The sequence below is a fragment of the Prosopis cineraria genome, unplaced genomic scaffold (assembly GCF_029017545.1).
Source record: "Prosopis cineraria cultivar Desert tree isolate PC_DT_omini unplaced genomic scaffold, ASM2901754v1 PC7, whole genome shotgun sequence".
Lineage (NCBI taxonomy): Eukaryota > Viridiplantae > Streptophyta > Magnoliopsida > Fabales > Fabaceae > Prosopis > Prosopis cineraria.
In genome coordinates, this window is record NW_026555338.1 from 10,656,150 (window position 1) to 10,669,414 (window position 13,265).

The 13,265-nt window shown below is 34.0% G+C and overlaps 1 long non-coding RNA gene across 1 annotated transcript; it reads left to right on the forward strand.

Moving 5' to 3' along the window:
* Positions 1 to 2,185: 2,185 nt before the first annotated feature.
* Positions 2,186 to 4,157, forward strand: LOC129315375 (uncharacterized). The gene is made up of 3 exons (XR_008594469.1): positions 2,186 to 2,686; positions 2,795 to 2,854; positions 3,697 to 4,157. It is a non-coding gene; the product is annotated as an uncharacterized LOC129315375 (long non-coding RNA).
* The last annotated feature ends 9,108 nt before the right edge of the window (positions 4,158 to 13,265 follow it).

Genomic DNA, 13,265 nt, shown 5'->3' on the forward strand with positions numbered 1-13,265 from the left:
ATATTTAAATAGCTCACTAGATCCTCCCCACTACAAATGCATGACAAACTTTAAAAGAAAGATAGCTTAACCCACTTTTTTCATGTAGAAAGCAACATTGACATTAATCACTAATATACATCACCATAGCTAATCATTGAACTTAATATTATAAAATCGAAAGGAAAAACTATCATTCTTCCATTTTAGGCACTAGTAAAGGATCATTTCGGTGACCTAAGCTTCCGCGTGTGGAGATACACACACCGTGTGTCTATCTATTCAAACAATCTTAATGTTTTCAAAGTTTTCAACGCAGAACTTGAACTATTTAAACCCAAATTTCAGTCATTCATATAACAGATATATTTAATTACTCTATTCCCATCAAATTCCTCTGTCGCACATGTTAGCAAACGCTTTGTGTCACTATATTCACTTATAATACAAAGCTCCTTCATACAATAAAATATGCTTGATCTCTCCATCTGGGCTCTTCTACACATTTTGACAAATACCTCGTGGATATCAATATTCAAACTATAGCACCACACTTCTACTCTTCCAATCTCTTGTTCAACAATTCTAAAACATTTAGAAATTTATTATGCTTTCCAAAAAGGTGTACTTATCAAAAATCCATTCAGATCTCAATTTAATCTTGTTAGAAAATCAATATTTCCCTTACAAACATATAACAATTGATACATAAAAATAAACAAACTTTCAGCAACTTCCAAGATCACAAAATACACATAGACTGACATAAGAGGGGGAATGAAGGTTGAACTCACCAAGAAACAAAGAAGAAATGAAGGGGAAGAAGAGACTCTGGCGATGCAGAACAGTGAACAACAAAGAAGAGGATTGACAGCAACAACCCACAACAACTCATAAACAGAGGAGAAATGGAATCACAGTGGCGACGGTGAAACATGGAGGGATGAGGAGAAGGCCCGACTCACCCACGACGGCACACAAACACAGAATAGAGGCAAATTTGAATGCCTCTACAGCACAAAGAGAAGAGGAAAGAGTAAGGATCAATGATGAACCATAGAGGACGAATAGAAGAACGAACGAGCTAGACCTCGAACGATAGCAATGAACGCACCCACGATCATCGGCAAACGAACGAAATGGATAGGGAAGAGTAGAGGTTTGATGGAGGTCTCTCTCACATTAGTTCTAGAAAAACTGAAAATGGGAAGAAGGGAAGGAATGATGCGTGCGTTTTTGGCTGCCAGATTTCAATTTAATATAGGTGTTTTAGGGCCTTTTGGTAATGAGTATATCATATAAGAAAAAATGGTATAAGCCATGGATTGCAAAGGTTCTCTAATGGCTCCTCTCTTTATTTAATGTTCACAGAGCCGTATTTACTGTTTATAGAGCCCCAGCTTAATAAACAGTGCCAACTTCTGTCTTGGCCTGCGCGAAGGGCTTGAGAAAAACTGCCGCCTGCTCCTTCTTTGAATTTTAAAACTCCCTCCATTTTTTTTTAGGTTGTGAATAATTTCAAGTTGGTGTATATGCTTGTGATATGATGGAAAAAATAAGTCAAAGGTATGAGAGAGAGTGAAAAGAAGAGGTTATATAAAAAAAAAAAAAGAAGTTATTGCTCTATCTATTCTGTCCACTCGAAGAAGGAACCTCGGCGTCTCTCCTCTCACTGATCAAATATCTTGATTCTCTTCCTTGCTGCCTCTTCCCTGCTGCCCTTTATTCAAAAGACTCGCCTGTTGCCTCTGCAACTTGAGCTACTCCCCTCCTCATCATTGTTTTCGTTCCTTGCTCGGTTCTCTCAAAGATAGTTGATGAATCTCAGCCACCGTTGATGATTTTCCATGATCCTCACTCTTGCTTTGGCCTATCCATTTGATTGGTTTCAATTTTGATTACCTGCTCATCCTCCTCAAGAATCTGTCAAACAAATTTCATCATCAATTTAAAAGTAAGTCCCCTTTCGCTCTCTTTTCTCAGACATATGCTCATTTCAATTTTGCTTCATCTTCTGCTTTTGCTTATTGTGATTTTAGTTTGCATTTCTACTGCCTAATGAAATGTGCTCAATAGCCGTGCAAAATAGGAAATGCACGTGCTTTATTTCTTTCTTTATACGATCTAACCTACGATGCTCCAAATTGTAAAACCTCTTTGATGAAAGTGTTTTCAATAGCCATGCTTGTGTTTGTGGTGGAAAAGATGACATTGCTCTACTTTTGGTGAATCTTCCCCTTCCTTCTGCTGCATCATTAAGGAAGTGGTATGTCCAAGTTTGGTGATTTTCTTTTTTTTTTTCCTTTTTTCTTTACTTTGTCTCTTTTGTTATGATCTTGACTCTTTTTTCTGATCCTTTGTTAATTGCATTTTGGCTTCAGAAAATTTGGGTTTGGAAACTAAGAACACAGGTAAAGGTAAAAAACAAAAACAAAAAAATCTATTGGTATCAATATTTTAGAGGTTTCCTTGCAATTTATATCATTTAGTATCTCAATGCACTTATGGGCAACAACGACTGAAAATCTAAATTATGAAATAATAATATTCAATGCACTTTCTCATGAAGATGTTACTATTATGAACTGATTAAAAGAATACTGCATCTATCTTTCCTTATTCAGTTTCCATATGTGATGTAGAGGCCTTACATGAGCTCTTTAGGAAAGCAAGTAACTCAGTTATTCCAAATGGACTTATTCACAAGGTTAGTTAAGTGCTCATCAGTTTTCATTCTGCTTTCAGTAAAATAACGTGAACTTGATTTTTAATATATGTTAAATAGCTAACTTATACATATTATTTTTACCTCCAGGAAGAATTCTAGCTTGCACTCTTCAAGGATAGAAACAGAAGGAATTTGTTTGTTGATAGGGTATATCAATTTGATCCTTGCTCTAGAGTTCACGAATGATTTCCCCTGACCTTAATAAGGTTCTTGAGGACTTCAGTTTATTATTTGAAGTGGTTTATAATGTTTACTTTTATGTAGTGTTTATAAGCTAACATCTACAAGACAATGATAGCCATAATAGCTTATGTAAAAGTTAATAACTTGTCAAGATTGGCACTTGTACTGTCCCATTCTAACAGTCTAACCCATGTCTCCATGCTTGTGACTTTTTAATAGATTTTTTATATGTTCGATCTCAAGCGCAATGGGGTTATTGAGTTTGGGGAATTCGTTCGATCATTAGTGTTTTTCACCTAAGTACACTTATAGAATACAAAATAAGATGTAAGTTAATTTATTATTCTCTAATGGCTCCTCTCTTATTTACTGTTCACAAAGCTGTATTTAGTGTTCATATAGCCCTAGATTAATAAATAGTGCCGGCTTCTTGTAATGGATTTCATGCCAATGCTTATGCACTTTCCTTTATTAGTCTATTTTCAAGTTATATTTCTTATTTGATTTCATGAGTTAAGCAATTAAATTTCTGCATCAGGGTGCAATAGAAATATCAGCTTGTAACAGGTAAGATAATTTAGAAGGCTAACAATTTCTCTAGACACTAATTAATGTTAGCTCGGCTTTTGGTTTATTATTGTTAGTGCCTCTGGGGGGATATGGAGTGTGCTATGCACAGAACCTCTAACTCCATTGATAAGTCTTAAGATATTTTACCACAGTTGTGCATACGTTCATGTGACAACTATTTCTAGCTTGCAATGGAGTCTAAAATTAAATTATTTCCTCTTTCTTTTTGTTTTTAGGTGCTGGGTGTCGATGAGCTCTTTTTTGCTTCTTTCTTTGATTATATGTTCTAGACATTCAGATTGTGTCCTCATCCAAGGGGATGAGCACCAGATACGCATCTTTAAAATGGCGCTTCTTTGTGTATGAAGACACAATCATGGCTGTTTAATGCAGAGCCAGAGTGATGATGACTATTCAACACCTCCTCTACTTGCTGTCTTCCTAGCCTTATCACGACTTTTCCATCAAAACCAATGTTCCATTAGATTCTTCCTGTACTAATTATACCATTTATCCAAGCTTCATTCTCTTCTTCCAAGAATAGTCAGGAAACTTCAAGTAGGGAAAATGATTTCGTTCCATTGAAATGCAACCATCAAGCGAGAAACAAAAGTGCTCCATCATCTGTTGTAAATTATGTAAATGGTTTTGCAGTCTTACTTGTATTATGTATTATTATTGCACCTATTTGTTTGTATATGTTCCACAAGTTAATAAAATCTTGATCTTTGAGTTTATTGGCTTTGTGTTGGATATTAGTAATGTATATAGTTCGTTCAAGTTATTGTTGTCCAAACAAAGATGCTTGAGTTAACGAAATTTTGATTAATTAATCTAAAGCAATACTCGATCGAGGACAAGTTTTATACATAATTTATAGATACTATTTGGATTTCTTTCTTTCTTTCTTTTTATTTCCATTACAACTCCGCCTATATTTATAACTAGTCCCAAGACTGGGTAAAGGAGGAGAGTTGTGTTAGGCCATTAATAGTTAACGTAAAACTTTGTTGAATCTATCATAAACAAAGACAATAAACATTATAATGCTAATGCTAGGTTATTGCTCATAAGTAACACGCTGCATGGCTCAAGTATAGTGATGAGTTAGAGCCATTGCATTGATTATCGGATGTGGTGTTAAATGAGCAAGGGCTAACGCGTCATTTGGACGTGTGTGGTTAAAGAGGTTAGTCCATGAGAGCAAAATTAGATTTGGTACTTGGAATGTTAGAACATTGAATTGTAAATCTGTAAAGGTTGTAGGGGTTATGATTTAAAGGAAAATCAATATCCTATGCTTGCAAGAAACAAAATGGCGTGGAGAAGAAGCTAAGGATATTCAAGGTTTCAAACTTTAGTATACAGAAAAAGTAAGCACACACAATAGAGTAGGCATTATTATTGATAAGGAGTGGAAGAAGAATATTATAGAAGTTAGTAGAATTAGAGACATAATTATTTCCTTAAAAATGATAGTTGGATGTGAGACTGTTAATATTGTTAGCGCTTATGCTAGTGTTAAGGAATTATTTTGGAGGACTTGGAAGGGTTGATTCAACATCTATTATAGAGTGAAAAGATTTTCATTGGAAGAGACTTTAATGGGCATGTCAAGAGAGAGGTTGATTAGTATGCATGGGTGCATGGTAGTTTTGGTTTTGGAGAGCTAAATGATGAAAAACAAACTCTTCTTGATTTTTTGTTGGCGTATGATTTTAAAATTGCCAACACTTGTTTTAAGAAGAGAGATAAACATATCATCACTTACAAAAGTAGAGCCTCAAGGTTAAAGATTGATTTTCTTTTGGTTAAGAACACAGATAGAAGACTCTGTAAAAATTGCAAGGTGATTTTGGGGAATGCTGTACCGACACAACATAGGGTCCTTGTCCTTGATGTGTATATTATGAGTAAAATTCAAAAACGTTAACAAGTAATAGCACTAAAGATTAGGTGGTGACAATTAAAAGGTGAGAGGCAAGATATTTTCAAGCGAAATCTTTTGAATAAAGAAATTTAAAAATCTCAAGGAAGTGCTAACATCATGTGGGAGGATATGGCTAAAAAGATAAGAAAGGTTGCAAAAGTAGTTTTGGAAGAATCAAAAGGTTCTAGTCCAAGAGATAAGGAGTCTTGATGGTGGAATAATAGTGTACAAGACAAAATCAAATATAAGAAGAGTTGCTTTAAAGCCATATTTTTGTATAACAATGAAGAAAGTTGGAAGAGGTACTGTACGACTAAGAAGAAAATTTAAAAAAATGTGAGTAAAGTTCGTTTTAAAGCTTTTAAAGAATTTTATAAGAGCCTTAAAACGAAGGAAGGAGAATGAAATATTTATAAGATTGCTAAGAGTAAGGAAAGAAAATCTAAAGATCTAGAACATATAAGGTGTATAAAGGATGAAGAGGGAAGAATTTTAGTTACAGATGATGAAATTAAAAATAAATGGGAGACTTACTTTTTCAAACTTTTCAATGATAGAGAGGATTCGTCTAGTAACTTAGAGGATTTAGTAACTTATGAAGGAAAACAAAATTTGTTATTCTATCGAATAACACATGATAAGGAAGTCAAGGAAGTTCTTAGAAAATAACAAATGATAAAGCCAACAAACTTGATTGTATATCTATTGAAATGTAGAAATGTTTAGATGAGTGGAGGAGAAGTACATTAATTCCTATTTATAAAAATAAAGGGAATATTCAGAATTATACGAACTATAGAGAGATTAAACTCATGGGCCATACAGTGAAATTGTGGGAGAAAGTAATTCAGCATAGGTTAAGATTGGAGACAAGTATTTTTAAGAATCAGTTTGGTTTATGTCAGGTAGATTGACTACAGAGGCGATTTATCTATTAAAGGGATTAATAGAAAAGTATCGTTGTAAAGATAAAGATTTACACATGGCTTTTATTGATTTGGAAAAAGCTTATGACTGTATACCAAGAAAAGTGCTTTGAAAAGCCTTGAAAAAGAAGGGAGTATGGATTGCTTATATTAAAGTCATACAAGATATGTATGAGGGGGTAAAAACTAGTATAAGAACAACTAGTGGTCAAATAAAGGACTTTTCTATAAAGATTGGATTACATCAGGGATTATCTTTGAGTCATTATTTGTTTAACTAGATCTTAAATGTTTTGATGGAACATATTCAAGGAAAAATTCCTAAACGTATGCTCTTCGCAAATGATATAGTTTTTATAGTAGAGACTAGACAAGAGATTAATTGTAAACTTGAGTTATGGAGGAGGACATTAGAGTTGAAAGATTTTCATCTGAGTAGGAGTAAGACAGAATATTTATATTGTAAATTTGGTAAGAGACTAGTCGACAGTAATTTGGAAGTGAAATTAGAAGATCAAATTATACCTCAAGTGAAAAAGTTTTGATATTTGGAAGCCATTATTCAAAATGATGGCGAAATCAGTGGGGATATCTCACATAGGATTTAAACTAGATGGTTTAATTGGAGAAAAGCTAAAGGAGTTATTTACAACTGTATGGTGCCTAATAAACTTAAAGGAAAGTTTTATCGTACTGCTATCAGACCAACTATATTATATAGTAGTAAATGTTAGGCTTTAATAGGACAACAAGAGCATAAAATTGGAGTAGCAGAGATGAGAATGTTATGATGGATTTGCGGACATACACGTAAAGATAAAATTCGAAATGAGTATGTATGCGAAAAAGTGAGGGTAGCACCTATTAAGGAAGAAATGATAGCAAATCATTTGAGATGATTTAGGCATATACAAAGAAGACAACAGGAGGTACCAGTGAGGAGCATAATATATAACTTTAGGCCCTGTTAAAAGGGGTAGAGGAAGGCCTAAGAGAACACTCTTGGAAGTTGTTGAACACAATCTCTTAATTAATAATATTCCTAAAAGTTTGATAAATGATAGAGTATAATGGCGTGTTGCAATCCATGTAGGCGACCCCACCTAGTGAGATAAAAGCTTGTTGTTGTTGTTGTTTTTATTTCCATTACACATGATGTTGACATGATAAAAAGTTCATAGTTGTTTAGACATCTTTGAATGCCTTTTTAATTGTGTAAGATACAGTGGTTCTTACATTTATATTGTGGGAGAGTATAGCCTATTTGATTTATTGTTTTCTATTCTACACTTTCTGAGTTACTTTATGCGTGCTGGTTATGAAAATCAAGGTGCTGATCTGTGAAACTTTTCTTTTTGTCAGGATATGCATTATGCAGGGTTTTATAGAGTATGAACCATTGGTTTTTTCTTTTATCTTTTTACTTTTTCCACCTTTCTCGGTTGTATGATTTTTAGTGTATTGGTTTTTGCATTTTTTTAATCTTCAATGTGCTGTTCGGATTTCAAGCATCTCTTCACTTTATGTATCACATTGCTTTTGGGACTACTACAAGTGAGCTTAACCTTTTTCCAGCATTCTTTTTTTCTTGTCTGTCACAGAACATACATTCAATATTTTTTCAGTTGCAGTAAACTCATCACATCTTCCATATACTATCTTTTTAAATCATGGGAGTAGGATGGTACCATATCTTTATCAACATTTCTTGTGGGATATGTGACAGCTGTACACATGTTTCATTCACTTCTTGGATATCTTATGCATTTTTTAAGTTTAGCTTTTCTGTTACAACAATCATTATATGTTGACGTGTTGGTGTTTAATAGTAGGGATTTTCTGTTACAGCACTCATTCCCTTTCATTTTAAATGTAAGTCAAGTCTCATTAGGAGTTGGATCAAAGTCAACTTTCCTTAAGAGAATCATGTATATATCAATTTTGTAGTTGGTATGATATGTACATGCACTTTTTATTTTTTTTAATGGTTTAGGTAAGATAGGCAAACTAACCACGTGGCTTCGGAAATTCATGCGCCTTTTGGTTGTCACTTTTGTCTTTTATTAACTTTTTGTTTTATGCTATTAATCGAATCTAAGTTGTAAAATTTTTATTGTTTTGTCAGGAGATCTTTCCTTCTTTTTCTATTTACTGTTTCTTTATCAGTTTTGCACCACCTTTTCACATTTTGCTGCTGTTACCATACTTTAGCAGCAACTATGGAATTGTATGGTTTATGATGATTTTTGATCTGTCGTATAGTATATCTTTATTTTTCATTTTCCATCTCTTTATTAGATTTGCACCAGCTTTGCATTTTTTTCTGTTGTTGCCCTACTTTAATAGCAATTATGGTCTTGTAGAAGTTATGAAAATTTTTTGTTCTGTCATTTAGTAAAGCTGAAGTCATGGTGTTGTAGTTCTTAAGGTGTATCATTTGTTAAGTTTTCACTGCATAACAGGTATAGGTCATCAGACATCAGTTCCTTTTTCTTTCGCTGCACTGATTGATTTTTTGTTTTAGCAAAATAGTTTAGGTGCTTTTAATAGTGCCTTTTGTCTTAGATCATGTCAAGTACATTGATGTCGTCCTACAAGTTCCTTAAATGAATTATCTAATTACTTAGTCTAATGACTGCTCATATTACTTATATGCTATGCAATTAATGTCAAATAGTGGAAAAAATCAGGTGAAAGAGGAATAACTATACCAGAGATATCATAGAGCTGTTCAATTCATTTTATGAGTATTAGTTAAACTTTTTAGTGCTGCTGCTCAAATTTATTCATTTAATCTTAGGGATGATTGTTGAACTCTCAATTTAATATTATTATCTGAACTAATTAAAATTATAGGTTTTTTTTTGCAGGAAAATGTTATATATTCATTTTATCGAGGATTATATACACCATCATCGCATGTTGTAGGTATTGGAGTTGTACTATTTTTACCTTTTGATTTATGTTTTATTTCGTTGAGTAATTGTGCTTATCAATAAATTTTTATTTGTTTCTTAGCCATGTCTATATTTTGGACACCAATAAATGATGTTATGCTATTATTTTTTTGTAGGATAGCTTCTACTTTTTTATAAGAAGACTCATAGTATCATCATGATATGTTTTAGGTATCAAAGGTTGAGTGATATCTTATAAAGTCATCTCGCTGAGTTTTATGCGTTAGTTTGCTTTTCAAGAAATATATCATGACTTCTTGCTGAAAGATTTTGCACCATGGTGTTGGTATTGAAGCTCTTCTGTATTTTTGTTAAATTTTACCTCGAGTTTTCAAATTTAGTAAGCTTCTCGAGAAATATTTCACTGTTTTTCAGCCATGTCTATATTTTGCTGATATGCTTCTGATGCGATGCCATTGATTTTTCGGAGGATATCTTCTGATATTGTTTGCAAGTAAAGTCATAGTATCGTCATACGGTATGTTTTAGATTTAAGAGGGAAGGTGTTATCCGATGGTGTGATCTTGCTGAGTTGTATGCCTTGGTTAGCTTCTCGAAAAATATATCATGCTATTAATGCTTAACGATTTTGCTGGATGGTTGTGATATTGTAGCTGACTCTACCCTCTTCCTTCATCTCTGGGATGCATGGATCTCATGTTTACAATGGCATACTAATATTAAAAAAATAGGTGAAAAATGAATTAGGGTAACTTTATTATTTACCATGGTGAAATGGAAGAAAATTTAGATGAAAATGGTTTGAAAATTAAATTAAATAAAGCTAAAGGTAACGGGAAATTAAGAGAGAGAGAGTGAGTAGATTCAAAGTGTGATACAATGTGTGTAAGACCATATAAGATTGTACTTTTACCCCAAAACTCAAGTGCTTTGTCAAACAAATGTGAGACACAAGATTAAAGTTCAAAGCATATGGATAATAGTTTACATTTTCAAATAAAATTAACTTCTAAATATGTGGCACAACGCAAATTAAATAATAAAAACCAATTTTGACATCATAAAAGAGGTTAGGGGTATACTATATAGCCTAAAAATTGTAAGTCCACACATGCACAAAAATAACCTAGTCCAAGTGTAAGAAAATAAGTTTACCCAAAGTTTTAACTTTCCAAAACAGTCAACTTATGAAGTTAATTACTTTCAATCTAAAAAGAGTTTGAGAAATATAATTAGACCATTGTGCATCTGAACTAAAAATGTAGCTTGAATAATTTTCTAAAACATTTTCTCAAAAGTCCAATTTTATGACCAAAATACCTCTAATGCACAGAATCATATATTTAGGAGATTTTTCACAATTAATGCAATAAGTGTGCAATTTGGGTAAATATAACATGATTTTTGGTCAATAATAATAAGGAAAAGTGTATAATAAATGTGACTTATTAGCATTCCAGTTACCTAACTTCCTTTCCTTAATCCCTATAAACTTTGTCAGAGGAAACTCTTTCACCTATGGAATCAAATCTTTAATTCACATAGACTGTCCCCAAACAAAAAAGATAATCTAGACTTCTGGTTTAGATGAGTGTGGTATTCTTACCACAACTACTAAACCCTACATCACTCTTGAAATAGCCCAACCCTTGATTGGTAGTTGAATCAACCAAGGTTATACTCACGTCCATGTTGGAGTTGTTCTCCTTATCCTAACATTTCATGGGAGAAAAGCTATAGTAGCCATAGTTGAGGTTGCTTTGTTAGCTACCACTTTTAAGTCATATGGCAATGCCTTAATTGGTACCATTTTGACTATGCTAAACTAAGAAAGTGTGGTTCTTAATATAGCACCTGACTTTACACCTGACTTTAATGTCAAGCTTACTGATCCCATACACTGTACAAGATTCAAGGTTTAGGCCATGTTTGGTATGCAAGAATCATTCAAAAAGAATCAGAAATGGAAATGGAATCCTGAGGAAGACAAGTTTGGTACATTTGAATTGTGATTCTTGGGAATCCAGATTCAAGGAAATTTTCCTGAATTGGATTCCATCATAATGAAGATGGAATCGGTCAGATTCCATGGAATTAATCTTTTTCAAACCACCATGCCCTCTAGCTTATCTCTGCCCTTTTTTTCTTGTTTTGTTCGCTCTAAAATCTTCCTCTACTAACATCGATGTCGTCTACCCCAGAAACGATGGAGTTTCTTCAAACAGTAATAAGTATTCTAGTTCTGACATTGAGAAATTGAGCAGCCGCTCCCAATCTAGCGTATCGAATCCAAAGTAATCCTCGTTTGGCATGTCGAACCTAAAGTAATCCTCCTTCTCTCGATTCGCCTTCACGCTCCTAAAATACATCTTCCACTTTAGCCGCCTTTACCTTGCTTTCTTTCTCTAATTCTCATGCCCTCTGCAGCTTGGTCTCTTCACTGCAATTGCTTTTAAATTGCAGAACTGACATGGGAGATGGTAGATGGTGTGATTTGTTATCAGAATCATAGTCGGATTCGGACACTTCTGACTTCACCACCACATTTATTTTCATCTTCACCGCCACCTCTACTTCATCGGGCTTTTCTCTTGGCGAAGGGGTCATGAAGTTTGTTAACGCGTTTGGTCTACGTATCTTAATCACTGCATTATCATAAACCATAACCTTGAAGCACCCAACTCTAGTGATAAAGGCGAAGGTAACTTGCAGGGACTTACAGTCGTGGACAAGGCCCAAGTAGTTGAGGCAGGTGTCATCGTCTATCATGGCAACGTTCACCCAAGTCTGGGCATCTCTCGTCTACATGCGGGATGTGGAATTGTAAAGGTACTTGAGCTCATGGAGGCTCTTGGGCACCGGCTACCGCCCACGACGTCTCTCCCCCCCTCTCTCTCCATGGCATCTCTCTCCATACAGCTGAACTGTCAAGGTCGTGGGTAGTGGGAGGAGAGGTGTGGTGGGACTTTTTTCTAGCAAGGGGTATTTTGGTATTTTTATTATTTTAAATACATATAATTATTAAAATTATATCAGATTCCATACTTATACCAAACAAACTTTTATAACCCAATTCAATTCCAATTCTGACTCCGATTCCAATTCTAATTTCATTAAAAACTCTTCCATCATATCAAACGAGGCCTTAGATCCAAATCTATAGAGTTGAACAACAATCTAATGCTATTATGGCTACCTTACATCACCAAATGATCTTTATACTTCAAAATCATTCATTTAACCTTAACTTTCCTAATACAATTGGAGATACTTTATGTATGGTTGCAAATAATCCAGGAGATGCATCAATCCTCTAAATCCCAAGGTAGTTACCTACTAAGCAGTTAGCTTATATGATGCTACTAGAATGGATCAACAATTATGAAAAATAGGTCAACAGTGTCCAAAAGGATATTCATACTACAGAACCTCTTACGCTTTATAAGCTACAGGATGGTACTATAAAATCTATTTTTAGGAAACCTAAAACTCAGAATTTAAATCAAATATCGAAAAGAACATTATCTATCTCCCCAACCTTTGTTGGAGACAAAAACGATCCTCTTATTGAGTAGTTTACTGTAGATTCCAAACCTGTCTATATCTCACACATCAATAGTCACTTTATCTGTGATTGTGCCCCAGAAATCTATGATCCCAATAGTTGTGACTGTTATCTTTAAAATGATTCCGATGAAGATGATCATAGTTCCAAAAGAAGGACTAGAAAGCTAAAGTATCCTAAATCCCCATGTAGAAATAAATACCATCCAAAGGATGATGATGATGAACATGGCCTTAAACAAGCCACAATGAGAAACTGGGTAGGATTTTCAAATCCTCCCACAAAAAGAAGCACTCTCTTTGAACCCCTTAAAGAACTCGACCATGAACATCTTCTTTCACTAGAGAAACCAAAATCAATCCTTTCACAACATCCAGAATTGATTATCCTAATAATCCCACTTGCATAAGTACAAGCTTTACCTTATATAGCTATGATGAGACCTTATAAGGAAGAATTTAATCCT